This window comes from Oncorhynchus nerka, linkage group LG20 (genome assembly GCF_034236695.1).
Source record: "Oncorhynchus nerka isolate Pitt River linkage group LG20, Oner_Uvic_2.0, whole genome shotgun sequence".
Taxonomy (NCBI): domain Eukaryota; kingdom Metazoa; phylum Chordata; class Actinopteri; order Salmoniformes; family Salmonidae; genus Oncorhynchus; species Oncorhynchus nerka.
In genome coordinates, this window is record NC_088415.1 from 79,932,000 (window position 1) to 79,944,990 (window position 12,991).

Sequence of the window (12,991 nt, forward strand, 5' to 3'; positions counted from 1 at the left end):
AAAAATATTATTATTACTGCTTAGACATAGGCGGGCCGAAAAAAAAACTTTTTTCTGCAAGCAACAATTATTATCTATTCATCTACCTCAGTCCTGTCATCCTCTGCCTCTCCGTTGCATCTCACACTTACTCCCGTCTTTTATGCCTGTCAGTTTCCCAGCTATTCCATCTAGCAGCCACCCAAAGAGACCCAACAAGGAGAATGAACCCATCCACCAACCACTGCCTGCTATTCTAGGCCTACCCTTAATTAACCATCTAGCTTAATTAGACAATTTACTGTGTAATTAGTAGGCAATTAGCTGACATCTCTCTGATCTTTGCAGTACTGACTGCTTTGACAGCTCAGGCTCTGTGATATATACTCTGGGTCCTTGCCAGCCTATGGCCATTTTCACTTATAGCTCAGTGTGGCAGAAATGGCACCTTGTTGATTTGCCTGATTAAATATAATGTAACTGTAGGGGATACACATCTGTTTCATGGCCTGGAACATCCTTCCCATCCCATTTCACCGGTTTTGACCACTGTTGACAGTCTGACGGCACCAATATGAAATGCCAATGATCGTCTAGCGTAATTGCGCTGTAATGACAGCCCATAGGCATGGAGGGGAGAATGGTGGACGAGGCAATGTAGCACAAAGCACTAGGATTTACAAAATGGCCTTTTAGGAATGTTAATGTTTGGAGTAAACGTCTTAATCCTTACTTGTGATCATTCAGGTTGATTCTTTATGTGTGTGAGTGTGCATTATCCTGTTGCATTATCCTGTTGCACGTGTGTGAGTGAGTATTTAGTTATGAATGCAGTCTTCAGTAAGCCCATGTTCTAAACAAACACTTCTGACTTTACTGCTGCAGTCCTTTATTTCAGGGGAGAGTTGTGTAGTGCACCGAGTGAGTGTGTGTGTGTTCTTCTGTGTGATTTGCTTGGTGAGAAGGATGTTGCATGTACTCCAGTCACCCGCACATGAAACAAAAGAAAATATGATTCATTATCTGTCCTTGTTTATGCTGTTGATGAAAGCCACTCATGACTCCAGTTCAGTTTGATTAGTGAGACCTTCTGGATGAAAGCCAAGGCACCCCTCCTTGGGTGGCGTGATGGTCCAGTAAACAGTAAGTATCACACACACACACACACACACACACACACACACACACACACACACACACACACACACACACACACACACACACACACACACACACACACACACACACGCTAATTGGGCCCTGAGGGTCCGATCCATCATGGATCTCCTCTGCAGATCTCAGTGTGTTTTAGCAGCTCCACCAGCCATGCATATACAGATCTGTACAGACCCAGCTAATCTACCTGGGACCGTCTCATCACATCTTATCACATTAATCACCAGCTGGAACTAATCTACCTGGGACCGTCTCATCACATCTCATCACATTAATCACCAGCTGGAACTAATCTACCTGGGACCGTCTCATCACATCTCATCACATTAATCACCATCTGGAACTAATCTACCTGGGACCGTCTCATCACATCTTATCACATTAATTACCAGCTGGAACTAATCTACCTGGGACCGTCCCATCACATCTCATCACATGAATCACCAGCTGGAACTAATCTACCTGGGACCGTCTCATCACATCTCATCACATTAATCACCAGCTGGAACTAATCTACCTGGGACTATCTCATCACATCTCATCACATTAATCACCAGCTGGAACTAATCTACCTGGGACCGTCTCATCACATCTCATCACATTAATCACCAGCTGGAACTAATCTACCTGGGACCGTCTCATCACATCTTATCACATTAATTACCAGCTGGAACTAATCTACCTGGGACCGTCTCATCACATCTTATCACATTAATTACCAGCTGGAACTAATCTACCTGGGACCGTCCCATCACATCTCATCACATGAATCACCAGCTGGAACTAATCTACCTGGGACCGTCTCATCACATCTCATCACATTAATCACCAGCTGGAACTAATCTACCTGGGACCGTCTCATCAGATCTCACTCATCACATTAATCACCAGCTGGAACTAATCTACCTGGGACCGTCTCATCACATCTCATCACATTAATCACCGCTGTAATTAATCTACCTTGGACCACCTCATCACATCACGTCACATGAATCACCGGCTGGAACTAATCTACCTGGGACCGTCATGTCACTGCTGACTGTCATGTCAGTCGCTGAAGGAGACGAGGTTGAGACACAGGGTTTACCAACAGGTTTACCAGGGGCTCTGATCTCATCCCAATGTCCTTCATTAACATCCCCTGGTAGAAGCAACCCTCATCAGAGGGAAAAAAGCATTTACATATGCAATGTAGTTCATTAATTATAATTAATGGAAGTGCCGCCTGCAAGTTTAAGCGTAAAGGCCTCCACTGTATCGTGCCATACGGCAATTAGCTATTCCGGGCACGCTCTGCATTGGGATATTTCCATATCCACTGTGACAATCGCACTGTGTGCCCTGAATGCTATCGACGAGAAGCGGCTGGGGCGTTGTGATCGGGGTAGAGCTTGGCGGCGAGGGGAGAACAGGATATTAAAAAGTCCCTCATGTTCAGGGTATAATGACGGCAGAGAGGAGCGCTGTTGACACTGAGGTTCTTCTTTATCCTTCTTGGGGAGAGAGACAGGAGAGGCTCAGTGCAATAATTTGACACACAAAGCACACAATAGAGAGCAATATGACTTCTGTTTACTGCGATATGAGCTGGGAATGAGCTGCTGCACTGCTGGTAAGCAGGAGATACTGGGGAATAACAAGGCACGTTGCTGGTAAGCAGGAGATACTGGGGAATAACAAGGCACGTTGTTGGTAAGCAAGAGATACTGGGGAATAACAAGGCACGTTGCTGGTAAGCAGGAGATACTGGGGAATAACAAGGCACGTTGCTGGTAAGCAGGAGACACTGGGGAATAACAAGGCAAGTTGCTGGTAAGCAGGAGATACTGGGGAATAACAAGGCACGTTGCTGGTAAGCAGGAGATACTGGGGAATATCAAGGCACGTGACACTAGCATCGACCAGTTGCAAGAGTGGTAGGGAGTGAGAATAACTGACACAATGCTACTGTATATGTGGCAAGAGTCACTGAGTGGTTGACTCTTGCCAAAACAACATAAAGAGACTTGAAAACCAAGTCCAACATGTTTTAATGTATTTGTATTTGTTGACAATACATCTGTAAGTTTAATGTGATTAGGGTGTTTCCAATGCTAAAGGACATTTACAGGCTAGTTAGGTACTAAGGCACAGCAGGATCTACACAGCAAATGCCTTGGAATGTCGACTCATCTTGACTTTTAAGACCACCGCTGTGATAACAAACTGCCCGAAAAAATTTTAGTTTAATTTGAGGGTGAACTATCCCCAGACTGGAGTTTTAAAAAGTGTTTAAAGGGATGGAGGCAGGCTAGTTGTAACTGTAATAAGCACTCTGGATATCAAATATATGTATTAAATATACAGTACCAGTCAAAGGTTTGGACACACCTACTCATTCAAGGGTTTTCTTTATTTTTACTATTTTCTACATTGTAGAATAATAGTGAAGACATCAAAACTATGAAATAACACATACAAAATCATGTAGAACCAAAAAAGTGTTAAACAAATCAAGATATATTTTATATTTTATACTCTTCAAAGTAGCCACCCTTTGCCTTGATGACAGCTTTGCACACTCTTGGCATTCTCTCAACCAGCTTCACATGGAATGCTTTTCCAATAGCCTTGAAGGAGTTTCCACATATGCTGAGCACTTGTTTGCTGATTTTTTTTGTTTTGTTTTAATAATATGTATTTTTTTCCCTCTGCCGTCCATCCCATCCCAAACCATCTCAATTGGTCTTATTGCTGCAGAATGCTGTGGTAGACATGCTGGTTAAGTGTGCCTTGAATTCAAAATAAATCACTGACAGTGTCACCAGCAAAGGACCCCCACAACATCACACCTCCTCCTCCATGCTTCACGTGAGAATCACACATGTGGAGATAATCCGTTCACCTACTCTGTGTCTCACAAAGACACGGCAGTTGAAACAAAAATCTCAAATTTGGACTCATCAGACCAAAGGACAGATTTCCACTGGTTTAATGTCCACTGCTTGTGTGTCTTGGCCCAAGCAAGTCTCTTCTTCTTATTGGTGTCCTTTAGTAGTGGTTTCTTTGCACCAATTCAAACATGAAGGCCTGATTCACGCAGTCTCCTCTGAATAGTTGATTTTGAGATGTGTCTGTTACTTGAATTCTGTGATGCATTTATTTGGGCTACAATTTCTGAGGCTGGTAACTCTAATGAACTTATGCTATGCAGCAGAAGTAACTCTGGGTCTTCCTTTCCTTTGGGGGTCCTCATGAGAGCCAGTTTCATCATCGTGCTTGATGGTTTTTGCAACTGCACCTGAAGAAACTTTTAAAGTTCTTGAAATGTTCCATATTGACTGACCTTCATGTCTTAAAGTAATGATGGACTGTCGTTTCTCTTTACTTTAACTGAGCTGTTTTTCCATAATATGGACATGGTCTTTTACCAAAAAGGGCTATCTTCTGTATACCACCCCTACCTTGTCAAACACAACTGATTGGCTCAAACGCATTAAGAAGGAAAGAAATTCCACTAATTAACTTGTAACAAGGCACACCTGTTAATTGAAATGCATTCCAGGTGACTACCTCATGAAGCTGGTTGAGAGAATGCCGAGAGTGTGCAAAGCTGTCATCAAGGCAAAGGGTGGCTACTTTGAAGAATCTGAAATCTAGAATATATCTATATTTTATTAACAAGTTTTTTCTTTACTTCATGATTCCATATGTGTTATTTCATAGTTTTGATGCCTTCATTATTATTCTGCAATGTAAAACATATTAAAAATTAAGAAAAACCCTTGAATGAGTAGGTGTGTCCAAACTTTTGACTGGTACTGTATATACTGTATATTAAACACTTATAAATCCAAAGTCCTAATGAATTCCTCTTAGTTGTTGGACCATCTTCCTGGAGTGGGTTTCTCGAAAAACTTTCACTCAGATTAATAGATTAATGTGCTTATTTATTACTTTTCAGGCAGAAACCAATTTCTTAATTTAATTTGAAAGCTTGGCGCGACTTCCACCAATTAGACATAATTGATTTTTTTAAACCGGTCTGTTCAGAAAATGGGAAAAAAAGAGGGGCACATTTTGGCCTTGCCAAATACTCTAACAAATTCTCAACCGTCTAGTTACATATTTCCATCCAATTTTATACGGGAGAATCATTTCTACACCGCAGTTGAACAAAGAAAACTTTAACTTGATGTTGGCTAAACTTCATCACGTCAAACCGGATGCACTACCCTACTTGTTCTTATAGCGATGCCTTACACAGCTCCTTCCTGTTATCCTCTAATCAAGGACTGCCAGTGAGAATGAACAGAGCAAACAGATGTTACTGATTCATTTCCCCATCACCAGAATTAGAAAGTAAATTAAAACAAAGATTTTCTGTTGAAGCTCAATAAACAACTCATGGCTTTCGCTCTCTCTCTTCTCTCTCCTTTTCCCATCCTCCTGTCAAGAGCAAATGTTACATTGCTAACAAGGCATATGCATCTTGTTCTAGTGGGAGTGTGTTGGTTTAGCTGGAGTCTCTGCCACCTGAATGAAGCTAATTACCGGGGAGTGTATGTGCATGTGGGGAGTGCTTTATTGCTTTCCTTTATGAGTTATCAGGGCTTTATTAATGCCAGTTGTCTGTGGATGGGGGCTGCTTTAATGTCCCGCGTTATGACTTATCAAAGACTTGGCCAAGGTTAGAGAGGCTCAAAGACAGGACACAGAGACACGGAACAGTCTGTTCAGAAGGGAGATACTCAACGTTGCTGTAACACCCTGAAACATTTACACACATGCTCGCACGCACCGCTGTACGCATGCACACACACACACACACACACACACACACACACACACACACACACACACACACACACACACACACACACACACACACACACACACACACACACACACACATTTATAGTTAAGCACATTACTGTATCTAAGCTTAACAGCAATATCAAAGGCGTCGGTGTGTGCGTATGTGCGCGTGTGCAGGCGTCTGTGTGTGTCTCTCCGTTTGTCCCATCCCTGTTGGCAAGCGCTGTGGATCATGGCCGTGCTAGTGGTGGGGGAGTGCTGGCCAGGCTGAAGTGGTTTGTGAATGTGATGCCACACATCTTCACACTGATGTCCACTGTGTCGACACAGTCGGCACAGTTGAACAGAGGCGGCGCAGTTGTACTTTCCACTGTCTGGCTATGGAGGGATATGTAGTTACAATGTGTTTTATGAATGCATTATCATAATCATCAACATCAACATCATCAGCAGCTTAGCACTTACTTGCTCAATTCAACTAATTATATTCAAAATTGAAAGACCATGAATTGTCGATTGTTTGAGCCGGGCTGGGACAACTTTTGGGGCGGCAGGTAGCCTGAAAGGTTGCTGGATCAAATCCTCGAGCTGATAAGGTAAAAATCTGTCCCTGAGCAAGGCAGTCGCTGATGACATGAATGTCTGATTCAGAGGTTACATGGAGGTACTGGTGGATGTGCCAGGAGGCCTGCTTGCCAAGTCTGCGATGTCTTCGCCGGCGAAAACCCAGGGCTCACTGATCTGTATGGTCTCAAGGTGCCCCAGTGGTTCAGCTTGATGGGAACCATGGCCTTCTGGATTGTTCACAACAAGACATAATAAACATGGTTAATATGACATTTTATTTTACTAGGCAAGTCAGTTAAGAACAAATTCTTATTTTCAATGACGGCCTAGGAACAGTGGGTTAACTTTTCAGGGGCAGAATAACAGATTTGTACCTTGTCAGCTCGGGGATTTGAACTTGCAACATTCCGGTTACTAGTCCAACACTCTAACCACTAGGCTACCCTGCTGCACATTATTACAATAGACAGAGAGGTCAGCAGACTGAGGTTGTGTTATTGTAATACAGGAGCAGAACAATGCATTGTTGTACCGTATAAGACATTACAGGGGGTATACTAGATATACTTGAACTTGATATTAATCAAAGATGGAAAAACCCTGTTACTGTGGTCTCTGCCATATCCTCTCAAAGAACCCCAGACCTTAGTGATACCACTGAGCCCTGCTGCGTTTGTCTTTTCTCTCAGAATTTTCCTCCTATAACCGCAGGAGCACACAGCTTCTCTCACTGCCTGACACACACACACACACACACACACACACACACACACACACACACACACACACACACACACACACACACACACACACACACACACACACACACACACACACACACACACACACACACACACACACTTACTGTGGGGAAGACTGTGAAGTGTGACATGTCTTAGAGATTCCTGAGATCTCCTTAAATAACATCACTTCTTCCACAGACCCCCACTCTATCTCTATCTCTCTGGAGAAAACTATTAGTGAGAGGAATCCATGCTGTCATATGGGCCTCAGTCACGCATGCACCAAGACTACACACACACACGTAGACATACAGACATGGATGGAGGCATGCACACTCACACACAAACACAATATTTGACCAGTCTATTTAAGACGAATCCACTCTTATGAAACACACACTTTCCTGGAATGTCCATTTATCTTTATGAGCGACAGCGAACACAGAGAGAAAATTTTTCATCGTCACGATGATGGCCGCCTCAGCAGTAAAAAGGACCGGTCGTCTGCCTGTTGCATCATCATCTAATAATGTTCTTGAAACACAGTGCCACACCCCCTGCAGATTGCAGGGGCTATTTTCTGGCGATATCAGCCTTTTTCTACCCAACTACTGTCCCTGGCTGTCTCCTCTGTAAGCTGCTGAAGTCAATGGGTGATTCATGCTGTACAGCTATTAGCTACAGTTGAAGTCAGAAGTTTACATACACCTTAACCAAATACATTTAAACTCAGGTTTTCCACAATTCCTGACATTTAATCCTAGTAAGAATTCCCTGTCTTAGGTCAGTTAGGATCATCACTTTATTTTAAGAATGTGAAATGTCGGAATAATAGTAGAGAGAACGATTTCATTCAGCTTTTCTTTCTTTCATCACATTCCCAGTGGGTCAGAAATTTACATACACTCAATTAGTATTTGGTAGCATTGCCTTTAAATTGTTTAACTTGGGTAAAACGTTTTGGGTAGCCTTCCAAAAGCTTCCCACAATATATTGGGTGAATTTTGGCCCATTCTTCTTGACAGAGCTGATGTAACTGAGTCATGTTTGTAGGCCTCCTTGATCCCACACGCTTTTTCAGTGCTGCCCACACATTTTCTATGGGATTGAGGTCAGGGTTTGTGATGGCCACTCCAATACCTTGACTTTGTTGTCCTTAAGGCATTTTGCCACAACTTTGGAAGTATGCTTGGGGTCATTGTCCATTTGGAAGACCCATTTGCGACCAAGCTTTAACTTCCTGACTGATGTCTTGAGATGTTGCTTCAATATATCCACATAATTTTACTTCCTCATGAAGCCATCTATTTTGTGTAGTGCACCAGTCCCTCCTGCAGCAAAGCACCCCCACAACCTGATGCTGCTACCCCTGTGCTTCACGGTTGGGATGGTGTTCTCGGCTTGCAAGCCTCCCCATTTTTCCTCCAAACATAACGATGGTCATTATGGCCAAACAGTTCTATTTTTGTTTCATCAGACCAGAGGACATTTCTAAGAAAAGTACGATCTTTGTCCCCATGTGCAGTTGCAAATTGTAGTTTGGCTGTTTTACGGCGGTTTTGGAGCAGTGGCTTCTTCCTTGCTGAGCGGCCTTTCAGGTTATGTCGATATAGGACTCATTTTACTGTGGATATATATACTTTTGTACCTGTTTCCTCCAGCATCTTCACAAGGTCCTTTGCTGTTGTTCTGGGATTGATTTGCACTTTTCGCACCAAAGTACGTTCATCTCTAGGAGACAGAACGCGTCTCCTTCCTGAGCGGTATGACGGCTGCATGGTCCCATGGTGTTTATACTTGCGTACTATTGTTTGTACAGATGAACGTGGTACCTTCAGGCATTTGGAAATTTCTCCTAAGGATGAACCAGACTTGTGGAGGTCTACAATTTTTTATTCTGAGGTCTTGGCTGATTTCTTTTAATTTCCCCATGATGTCAAGCAAAAAGGCACTGAGTTTGAAGGTTGGCCTTGAAATACATCCACAGGTACACCTCCAATTGACTAAAATAATGTAAATTGATCTATCAGATGCTTCTAAAGCCATGATAGCATTTTCTGGAATTTTCCAGGCTGTTTAAAGGCACAGTCAACTTAGTGTATGTAAACTTCTGACCCACTGGAATTGTGATACAGTGATAAGTGAAATAATCTGTTAACAATTGTTGGAAAAATGACTTGTGTCATGCACAAAGTAGATGTCCTAACCAACTTGCCAAAACTATAGTTTGTTAATTAACAAGACATTTGTGGAGTGGTTGAAAAATTAGTTTTAATGACTCCAACCTAAGTGTATGTAAACTTCCGACTTCAACTGTAGGTAAGAATAGAGAGGTATTTATCTACTATCTGCCACTATCGTATCCCTTTCTCTTTGTATTATTCCTCTTCTTTGACCCTGATTTTGTGTTGAAACTCACAGAAGTGGAGAGTGGAGACAGTTATTAAATATTAAAGCATTAGACCTCTCACTAAAGGCTTCAGTCACATAAAAACTATGCTTAAATGCGAACTGGTTCTCTAGTAGATTAGTAAGAACGACTCACCCCATGTTCAAGAATGGCCTCTTTCACTTTATTCAGATTACATTATCCAAATATCACTATTTTTAAAACAAGCCTTAGAATGTTGGTTGCTATCCAGTTTAATCCACCAGAAAAGACAGAACAAATATTACAACAAATATACAAATTCATTTAAAAAAACGTTTTAAAAACGGTAAAATCTTTGTAAATGATATCATACATAGGACTGGTGGAGTTATGTCACACATGCAGCTGACAGAAATATATGGACATGTCTGCTCTATTCAATATTATAACCAACTAATTGCAGCATTACCGCAACAATGGAAGAGGCAAGTGGAGGTGGGAGAAGGTAATGAACTTGCCTGTCGGCCCTGCATTAAAGACCAAAAGTGGTGAAAGAAATTTGTGATAAATTTAAAAGTATACCAGTTTAATTTAAGAACAAAAGAATTACAGCCTTACAGGTTGCAAAATAGTTGGGAAGAGATTTTTGATATACCGATTACACTGCACATGGTTTAGAAACTGATACACAAAACGACGCCGGATTCAAAACGTTGAGTTTTTCAATTTAAATTATTATATAATATTCTTGCGAACCAATAGAGTGTTATGTATATATGGGGGATACAACCATCCCAGCTCTGCAGATTTTGATGTGAAGAGACAGGATCGTTATATCACTTGTTTTGGTACTTCTATATGTATCTTGGTTTTAGTCGCAGGTTCAGGAATAGCTAAAGAATTCCAACATTTATCTGGAGCTAACTCTGCAAATAGCACTGCTGGTGAATTGCAAAACATTTTATTGTTAATTTACAATCTATAGAAACTATGAGAATAGAAAGATTCAGGACTTTTGTGAAACATCAAAGCATAGTTGAAAAATATATGGCTAATAGAAATCCAAACTGGATGGTGTTCAGAGATGGGAAGTGTCGAGAGGAGCTCAAGGGTGGGACAAAGAAAATATAAATAAACAAATAAAAAATATATTGTGTCCGTTAAATGTATATATACAAAAATATAAATGCAACATGTAACAATTTCAATGATTTTACTGAGTTACAGTTCATATAAAGAAATCAGGCAAGTTAAATAAATTCCCTAGGCCCTAATCTATGGATTTCACATAACTGCGCAGGGGCACATCCATGGGCGGGCCTGGGAGGGCATAGGCCCAACCACTTGGGAGCCAGGCCCAGCCAAAAGGGCTTTATTACAGGCAGAAATACTCCTCAGTTTCATCAGCTGTCTGGGTTGCTAGTCTCAGATGATCCCGATGTGGAGGTCCTGGACTGGCGCTTTTACACGTGGTCTGCAGTTGTCAGGCCTGTTGGACGTACTGCCAAATTCTCTGATGTTGGAGGCGGCTTATTGTAGAGAAATTAACATTACATTCTCTGGCAACAACTCTTGTGGACTTTCCTGCAGTCAGCATGCCAATTGCACAATTGTCTGTGGCATTTTAGAGTGGCCTTTTATTGTCCCCAGAACAAGGTGCACCTGTGTAAATATTATGCGGTTTAATCAGCTTCTTTATATGCCTCACCTGTCAGGTAGATGGATTTCTTAGCAAAGGAGAAATGCTCAACAACAGGAATGTAAACAAATTTGTGCTAAAAATGTGAGACAAATAAGCTTTTTGTGCGCATGGAAAATTTCAGGGAACTTTTATTTCAGCTCATAAAACATGGGACCAACACTTGTTCAGTATAGTATGTCTAAGCCTAAGTATTGTTGTCCATTATGGGAGGGATGATAGCGTTAGGAGAAAATAATATAGAAGGAAAATGTTTTAAACATATTTACCCAAACATATATGGGGGATTGGAAATAATGCAGACAATTACATTGATAGAAGCCACAAGATGTCTGCAATAGCAAGGCATGTACATTCACTGGCCCTCCAGAAATGGAGAAATTGCTGCCTCTGAATGCTCTATTTCTCTATGGATTCTTGTGAAGGAAATCTCATACAGTGTTTCCAGGTATGTGCCAGGCAGGGAAAGGAAAGTGAATGGATTGTAGGGAGATCAATACGTTCCCTGTCCTGGCAGGCTCTTTACTGGGGCATTAACACTGTAGCTAACAATTACAAGACCATGGCTGCTTCAGGGGACAGATATCAGCTGAATGCAGGGTCTCATTGTGGATTTTGAATAAAATGCCTGTCATGTTACTGTATGATCCGTTAAGTGCAGGGGTGTCCGGAACATGACAAGGGTGACTGAAAAATCTTGATTAGACCACACATAAAGTGGAGCTGTATTGTAATGTAACTTAACATAATGTAGAATCTGATAATCAACATTCTGCCAATTCTCTGCCATTTAGTTTAGTTATTGTCACATTTTGAACTTTATTTCCTTTGTTTTTATCTAGTATGGTCAGGGCGTGAGTTGTGGTGGGCAGTCAATGTTTGTGTTTCTATGTTTTTTCTATTTCTGTGTTTGGCCTAATATGGTTCTCAATCAGAGGCAGCTGTTTATCGTTGTCCCTGATTGAGAACCATATTTAGGTAGCCTGGGTTTCAATGTTGGTTTGTGGGGGTTTGTTTCCGTGTGAGTGTTTGTCGCCATTACGGTACTGTTTCGGTTTGGTTTATTTCACGTTATTGTTTTGTATTTCATAGTGTTCAGTGCTTTTCTTATTAAAATTGTCATGAACACTTACCACGCCGCATCTTGGTCCGATCCTTACTCCTCTTCAGACGAAGAGGAGGAAATCTGCCGTTACAGTTATTCTATGTTTTAACAGGTCAATCCTGATACAGTAAGATCATGATAAGTTTGGACAACAAGTGCACTTCAACAATCCCTTCTAAGGGCACTACAATGAAGGGGACATCTTTGATCAGTCTCCTTCTATCAGACCTGATTTCTCCTTCTATCAGACCTTACTTTGAGGGTCAGTCAGCGTGGAGCCGATGGTGCTGATGATATAATCGACTTTAAGCAGGACGATCTAGTCCTTGTCCTCCAGCCAATCCCGCACTCCGTCTACTCGGTGCGGCAAAACCACAGGCCGGCCACGCAGCCGTTCATCATGATGACCTCACGAGGGCACAGGAAGGGCAGGAACTCACACTTCTCCTCTTTGACCAGCTCTATCTAAGGAAAAGGATAGCATATGTTGTTTTTATGTTGTCTTTTTATATTGCACTCAGCTCCCCTTCCCCCTATTCTATTGCACACAAACT

The 12,991-nt window shown here is 41.8% G+C and overlaps 1 pseudogene; it reads right to left on the bottom strand.

Annotated features, from left to right (window-relative positions):
* The window catches only part of LOC115101585 (dihydropyrimidine dehydrogenase [NADP(+)]-like), a 125,189-nt pseudogene that overhangs the window by 41,749 nt on the left and 70,449 nt on the right, over positions 1-12,991 (bottom strand).